General features: G+C 38.9%; 1 non-coding gene across 1 annotated transcript; it reads left to right on the forward strand.

Annotated features, from left to right (window-relative positions):
- The first annotated feature begins 337 nt into the window (after positions 1 to 337).
- LOC112724648 (small nucleolar RNA R71) lies at positions 338 to 445 on the forward strand. The gene has a single exon (XR_003163802.1). It is a non-coding gene; the product is annotated as a small nucleolar RNA R71 (small nucleolar RNA).
- Positions 446 to 8449: the final 8004 nt, after the last annotated feature.

The raw sequence follows: 8449 nt of genomic DNA on the forward strand, positions 1-8449 counted from the left end.
CTTCAGAAGATGCCTCTTGAGTACTGTTGGATGCAGCTTGCATTCCATGCAGACTCTGAGAAATCATATTGACTTGCTGAGTCAATATTTTGTTCTGAGCCAATATGGCATTCAGAGTATCAACTTCAAGAACTCCCTTCTTCATAGGCGTCCCATTACTCACAGGATTCCTTTCAGAAGTGTACATGAACTGGTTATTAGCAACCATGTCAATGAGTTCTTGAGCTTCTGCAGGCGTTTTCTTTAGGTGAATGGATCCACCTGCAGAGGTGTCCAGTGACATCTTTGATAGCTCAGATAAACCATCATAGAATATATCCAGGATGGTCCATTCTGAAAGCATGTCAGAAGGACACTTTTTGGTCAACTGTTTGTATCTTTCCCAAGCTTCATAGAGGGATTCACCTTCTTTCTGTCTGAAGGTTTGAACATCAGCTCTAAGCTTGCTCAGCTTTTGAGGAGGAAAGTACTTGGCTAAGAAAGCCGTGACCAGCTTATCCCAAGAGTTCAGGCTGTCTTTAGGTTGAGAATCCAACCATAATCTAGCTCTGTCTCTTACAGCAAAAGGGAAAAGCATGAGCCTGTAGACTTCAGGATCTATTCCATTAGTCTTAACAGTATCACATATCTGCAAGAATTCAGTTAAGAACTGAAAAGGATCTTCAGATGGAAGTCCATGAAACTTGCAGTTCTGCTGCATCAGAGAAACTAATTGAGGTTTCAGCTCAAAGTTGTTTGCTCCAATGGCAGGAATGGAGATGCTTCTTCCATGTAAATTGGAATTAGGTGTAGTAAAGTCACCAAGCATCTTCCTTGCATTATTATTATTTTCAGCTGCCATCTCCTCTGCCTGTTCGAAAATTTCTGAAAGGTTATCTCTGGATTGTTGTATTTTAGCTTCTCTTAATTTTCTCTTCAGAGTCCTTTCAGGTTCTGGATCTGCTTCCACAAGAATGTTCTTATCCTTGCTCCTGCTCATATGACAAGGAAGAATGGCTAGAAAAATGATAATAATAATAGAGATCCTTTATACCACAGTATAGGGATCCCTTTGTGAGTGGAAGATAAGGGGGAGACAAAGAATGTGATGTAAAGGAAGAAGTGCAACTGTACGAATGGAAGAGATGTGAGATGAGATGTTAGGATATGAATGAATAAATAGAATAGGATGAGAGAGAGAGAGGGAATTTTCGAAAATTATTTTTGAAAAGGAGTTAGTGATTTTTGAAAATTGGTTTTTGAAAATGTGTTAGTAATTTTCGAAAATTAAGATTTAAAAATTAAAATAATTAATAAATTAAAAAGAAATTTTGAAAAAGGGGAGAGATATTTTCGAAAAATGAGAGAGAGAGAGTTAGTTAGGTGGTTTTGAAAAAGTTAAGAAACAAACAAAAAGTTAGTTAGTTAGTTGAAACAAATTTTGAAAAGATGAGAAGTTAGGAAGTTAGAAAAGATATTTTGAAAAGATATTTTTGAAAAAGATAAGATAAGAAGATATTTTTGAAAAGATATGATAGAAATTAGTTTTGAAAAAGATTTGATTTTTAAAATCTCAATTAATGACTTGATTCATAAGAAATCACAGGATATGATTCTAGAACTTAAAGTTTGAATCTTTCTTAACAAGCAAGTAACAAACTTCAAATTTTTAAATCAAAACATTAATTGATTATGTTATTTTCGAAAATTTGATATAAAAATAAGAAAAAGATTTTTGAAAAATATTTTTGGAATTTTCGAAAATAACTAAGAATTTTGAAAAAGATTTGATTTTTGAAAAAGATTTTGAAAAAGATAAGATTTTCAAATTGAAAATTTGATTTGACTCATGAGAAACAATTTGATTTTAAAAATTTTTGAAAAAGTCAATCCAAATTTTCGAATTTGATGAGAGAAAAAGGGAAGGATATTTTTTTTTGATTTTTGCAATTTTTATGAAAAACATGAAAAATATGCAATGCATGAAATTTTTAGATCAAAACAATGAATGCATGCAAGAATGCTATGAATGTCAAGATGAACACCAAGAACACTTTGAATGTCATGATGAACATCAAGACACAATTTTGAAAAATCTTTAATGCAAAGAAAACATGCAAGACACCAAACTTAGAATTCTTTAATGCTTAGACACTAAGAATTCAAGAATGCATATGAAAAACATGAAAAGACACAAAACAAAAAATCATCAAGATCAAACAAGAAGACTCACCAAGAACAACTTGAAGATCATGAAGAACACTATGAATGCATGATATTTTCGAAAAAATGCAAGATGCATATGCAAGTGACACCAAACTTATAACATGACTCAAGACTCAAACAAGAAACACAAAAATATTTTTGATTTTTATGATTTTCTAATTTTTTTGGATTTTTATTTTATATTTTTCAAAAAATTATTTAGAAAAAGGAAAAATAAGGATTCCAAAATTTTTAATATGAATTCCAGGAATCTTGCCATGTTAGTCTTAAAGCTCCAATCAAAGGGTCTGGCATGGCTTAACAGCCAGCCAAGCTTTAACATATAATTACATGGGCTGGAGTGATTAGTTGAATACCAATCCCAAAGTAGTTTTGGTATGGCTTTACAGCCAGATATGATTCAACATATTTCATGAAACACAAGAATTCATTCTTAAAAATTTTGAAGCCATAGAATAATTTATTTTTGAAAATATTTTTTTTCTTTTTTTTTTTTTTTTTTTGAAAACTTTTTTTTTTTTTCGAAAACAAGGAAGAATTTTTGAAAGATTTTTGAAAAATTTTTGAAAACAAAACAAAAAGAAAATTACCTAATCTGAGCAACAAGATGAACCGTCAGTTGTCCAAACTCGAACAATCCCCGGCAACGGCGCCAAAAACTTGGTGCACGAAATTGTGTTCCATGTTCTTTGTACTTGTGTGAGATTAACAATATATAATTGTATTGAATCCTCATTGTGGCTCTATGTGTGGACACAACTCCGTTCAACTAACCAGCAAGTGCACTGGGTCGTCCAAGTAATACCTTACGTGAGTAAGGGTCGAATCCCACGGAGATTGTTGGTATGAAGCAAGCTATGGTCACCTTGTAAATCTCAGTCAGGCGGATATAAAACAGTTATGTGGTTTTTGAATATTAATTAATAAAATAGGGATAGAAATACTTATGTAATGCATTGGTAGGAATTTCAGATAAGCGAATGGAGATGCTTTCGTTCCTCTGAACCTCTGCTTTCCTGCTATCTTCATCCAATCAGTCTTACTCCTTTCCATGGCTGGCTTTATGCAAGGGCATCACCGTTGTCAGTGGCTACATCCCCTCCTCTCAGTGAAAAATATGCTCACGCACCCTGTCACGGCACGGCTATTCATCTGTCGGTTCCCGATCATGTTGGAATAGGATTCACCCTCCTTTTGCGTCTGTCACTAACGCCCAACAATCGCGAGTTTGAAGCTCGTCACAGTCATTCAATCATTGAATCCTACTCAGAATACCACAGACAAGGTTTAGACCTTCCGGATTCTCCTGAATGCCGCCATCATTCTAGCTTACGCCACGAAGATTCTGGTTAGGAGATCTAAGAGATACTCATTCTAGCTTAATTCATGTAGAACAGAAGTGTTTGTCAGGCACGCATTCGTAGGGGAGATGGTGATGAGCGTCACACATAATCATCACCTTCATCACGTTCTTGGGTGCGAATGGATATCTTAGAAGCGAAATAAGAAGAATTGAATAGAAAACAGTAGTACTTTGCATTAATCTTTGAGGAACAGCAGAGCTCCACACCTTAATCTATGGAGTGTAGAAACTCTACCGTATGAAAATACATAAGTGAAGGTCCAGGCATGGCCGAGAGGCCAGCCCCTCTGATCTAAGAACCAGGCGTCCAAAGATGCCTAATACAATAGTAAGAGGTCCTATTTATAATAAACTAGCTACTAGGGTTTACATGAGTAAGTAATTGATGCATAAATCCACTTCCTGGGCCCACTTGGTGTGTGTTTGGGCTGAGCCTGAGTGTTGCACGTGCAGAGGCCATTTGTGGAGTTGAACGCCAGTTTCTGTGCCAGTTTGGGCGTTCAACTCTGGTTTTGGATCCTTTTCTGGCGCTGGACGCCAGATTTGGGCAGAAGGCTGGCGTTGAACGCCGGTTTACGTCGTCAATTCTTGGCCAAAGTATGGACTATTATATATTTCTGGAAAGCCCTAGATGTCTACTTTCCAACGCAATTGGAAGCGCGCCATTTCGAGTTCTGTAGCTCCAGAAAATCCACTTTGAGTGCAGGGAGGTCAGAATCCAACAGCATCAGCAGTCCTTTTTCATCCTCTGAATCTGATTTCTGCTCAAGTCCCTCAATTTCAGCCAGAAAATACCTAAAATCACAGAAAAACACACAAACTCATAGTAAAGTCCAGAAATGTGAATTTAACATAAAAACTAATGAAAACATCCCTAAAAGTAACTAGATCCTACTAAAAACATACTAAAAACAATGTCAAAAAGCGTATAAATTATCCGCTCATCACTAATCGTGCGCCTTACTTGGATTGTGAACCACAAACGGCGCCTAACTTGGGATAAGGATGCGCCTTACTTGAAGCCTGGCCTTCCCTCAGTGCTTAATTGAACTAGGGCTGCGCCTTACTTGGAGTAGGATTGCGCCTTACTTGGAGCTACCCGCAAGTCTAAGCACCTGCTGTGCCGAACTTGGAAAACACTGCGCCTTACTTGAGACCTCCCGAGCGGACTAGCATCCACTGCGCCTAACTTGCCTTGAGTCTTCATACCTTGTGCCTAACTTGAAAAATCTCAAGTTAGGCACAGACCATCCAGAGAATTTGCACCTTTGTACGTAACATATAGCGCCTAACTTGAAAATTCTCAAGTTAGGCGCAGACCCTCCAGAGAAAAATTGGATGCTGCGCATAGTATGTTGCCCCTAACTTGAGAACTCTCAAGTTAGGCGCAGACCCTTGGATGACAAATTCTCTGCTGCACGTTTGTAATTTTGTATTCTGGAACCTGTTTCTGTTTCAATAATTCTGCATGATCCGAACATACGTAAACAAAGGAAAAACAGTAAAAATTTTAACTAAAACCAAATAATTAGCGAAATCAAAACAAAGGATACGAAATCATCGGGTTGCCTCCTGACAATCGCTTCTTTAACGTCACTAGCTTGATAGTCAGTTCTGCTAATTCAGCAGATGAGCGGACCTCTAGCGATCAATCGCGCCTCCAAAATAGTGCTTCAACATGACCACATGGTGAAGCTCTGGTAACCACAAACGGTCCTGACCACCGGAATTTCAGCATCCCGGGAAAGAGTTTGAGCCTGGAATTATAAAGAAACACTCTCTGGCCTGGCTCAAAGATTCTGATGGCAATCTTCTTGTCATGCCATATCTTGGTTCTCTCCTTATAGAGCTTGGCATTCTCATAGGCTGAATATCTGAATTTATCAAGCTCATTCAACTGAGGCATGCTCTTAATTTCGGCAGCCTAAGCATCAAGGTTCAGATACCTGATTGCCCAGTAAGCTTTATGCTCCAATTCTACTGGCAACTGACAGGCCTTGCCATAGACCAACTGATAGGGGGACATGCCAATAGGAGTCTTATAGGCTGTCCGGTAAGCCCAGAGAGCATCATCAAGCTTCCAGGACCAGTCTTTTCTTAAAACACCGACGGTCTTCTCTAGAATCCTCTTTAGTTCCCTATTGGAAACCTCAACCTGTCCACTTGTCTAAGGGTGATAGGGGGTTGCCACTTTATGACGAACTCCATATCTCTGCATAAGTGAGTCCAGCTGTCTGTTACAGAAGTGACTTCCACCATCACTAATGAGTGTCCTTAGGATACCAAACCGGCTGAAAATATATCTCTGAAGAAAGCTCATCACCACTTTGGCATTATTGGTGGGTAGAGCCACAACTTCTACCCACTTGGACACAAAATCAACTGCCACTAGAATATAGGTGTTTGAATGTGAGGGTGGAAAGGTCCCATGAAATCAATACCCCACACATCAAACAACTCAACTTCAAGAATCCCCTGCTGTGGCATCTCATGGTCGGCAGGAAGATTCGTGGCTCTTTCACATCTGTCACAGTGCTTCACAAATTCTCTTGAGTCCCTGAAGAGAGTTGGCCAGTAAAACCCGCTCTGAAGAACTTTTGTAGCTGTCCTTTCACCACAAAAGTGGCCTCCATAATCAGAACCATGACAGTGCCAAAGAATTTGCTGTGTTTCTTCATCTGGAACATATCTCTGGATTATGCCATCTGAACATCTTTTAAAAAGATACGGTTCCTCCCAAATATAGTACTTTGCATCAGTCAATGGCTTCTTTACTTGTTGCCTATTGTACTCCTTTGGAATAAAATTCATGGCCTTGTAATTTGCAATGTTTGCAAACCATGGAACCTGCTGAATGAGGAACAATTGCTCATCCAGAAATGTCTCAGTCACAGATGTGGGTTGTTGTACTCCTTTTTCAGGCTCAATTCTGGAAAGATGGTCAGCTACTTGATTTTCTGACCCTTTCCTGTCCTTTATCTCAATGTCAAACTCCTGGAGGAGCAACACCCATATGATTAATCTTGGTTTAGAGTCCTGTTTGGTTGAAAGGTACTTCAAAGCAGCATGATCAGTATAAATAATAACCTTAGAACCAATTAAATAGGACCTAAACTTATCAACAGCATACACAATAGCTAATAATTCTTTCTCTGTAGTTGTGTAATTCTTTTGAGCATCATTTAACACACGGCTAGCATAGTAAATGACATGTACAAGCTTGCCATGCCTCTGTCCTAAAATAGCTCCTATAGCAAAATCACTAGCATTACACATCAATTCAAATGGTAAATCCCAGTCAGGGGGAGCTATAATAGGAGCAGAAGTAAGGTTTGCTTTCAGAGTTTCAAAAGCATGCAGGCATTCAGCATCAACACACAAAAGGAACATCAACAACCAATAGCTTGCTTAGTGGCTTATCAATTTTTGAAAAATCCTTTATAAATCTTTTATAAAATCCTGCATGACCCAAGAAACTCTTGACTGCCTTAACATTAGCTGGTGGTGGTAATTTTTTAATTACCTCCACCTTTGCTCTATCAACCTCAATCCCTTTACTTGAAATCCGGTGTCCAAGAACAATATCCTCTGTAACCATAAAATGACATTTTTCCCAATTTAAAACAAGGTTTGATTCTTGACACCATTTCAAGACCAGAGATAAATGCTTAAGGCATGATTCAAAAGAATTACCCATGGTTCTGAAAACCGAACCGGACCGGCCGGTTCAACCAGATTAACCGAAAACCGGTCACCTAACCGGTCCGGGTAAGGTCAGAAACCGTCTAGCAAAAAACCGGTAAAAAAACCGGACGAACCGGCGGTTAACCAGTGAACCGGGAGAACCGTCCGGTTTTTTAGCGGTTTTTTATTAAGAAAGAAAATGTGCTAACGGCGTCGTTTTTCCTTAAAAAAAAAAAGGGAAAAGAAAGGCTAAACGCCTAATTGCCTAAACGAAGCCCTAATCCTTTCAGCAGAAATCACCCACAACTCCACAAGCCAGAAGAGGGATCTGGGATCAGCAGTTCAGCACCGCCATCGCCACCGCATCCCGCAGCGACAGCAGCGACGACGTTGAGAGCCGCAACCACCACCGCGTCCTATTTCGTCACCGAGCTCTCCCTTCTCTCTCTCTCTGTCGCGCTCTTTGTATCTCTGTCGCTGCTTTGCTGCTCCTCGCCGTGGGTCGTCGTCGCCGCGGGTCGTCGTCGCCGCTTCTCTGCTCCTTGCCGTGGGTCGTCGTCGTCGCTTCCCTCCTTGCCGTGCGTCGTTTCTGCTTCTCACCTCCTCGTCGTTTTTGGCTGTGGCCCCTTCTAGTCTCTCCGCGCACCGTGTCTCACCGTCGTTGCTTCTCTGTTTCACGTTACCAAAATTTCCAATTTGAATTTTTCTGTCTCGCTGGCTCTATGCTGTCTTTTCTTCTCCTTCGCTGGCAATCCAGATAACGTAAAACTTCCCCTTTATCCTCTTCAATAATGTTCAATTTGTTGTAATTGTATTACATTGTTTTCTTCTTTATTTTGTTCTGATATACATATGATATATTATTGATGATTCTGCTGAGTTTTGAGATATTCATTTCTGAAGTTGTATTTGAGTTCAGTCAGTTGATGTTGAATTAATTCTGCTGAGATTGAGTTATAAATTTATTTTTTTTTAATTTATTAATTATGCTGAGATTGATATTGAATTAATTCTACTGAGATTGAGTTATAAATCCAATCTGTTTTACTTGTTATTTTGCTGTCATTGATTCAAAAGAGAAACATTGCTACAATTCTGCATTGGATTTACTATATGGCTTTAAAATAAGGGTTGGATGAAGTTCAGCCAAGGAGATAGTTTACTCATAGGAAAAAAGAATGAAGTTAAGAAGTAAAG

The sequence above is a fragment of the Arachis hypogaea genome, chromosome 11 (assembly GCF_003086295.3).
Source record: "Arachis hypogaea cultivar Tifrunner chromosome 11, arahy.Tifrunner.gnm2.J5K5, whole genome shotgun sequence".
Lineage (NCBI taxonomy): Eukaryota > Viridiplantae > Streptophyta > Magnoliopsida > Fabales > Fabaceae > Arachis > Arachis hypogaea.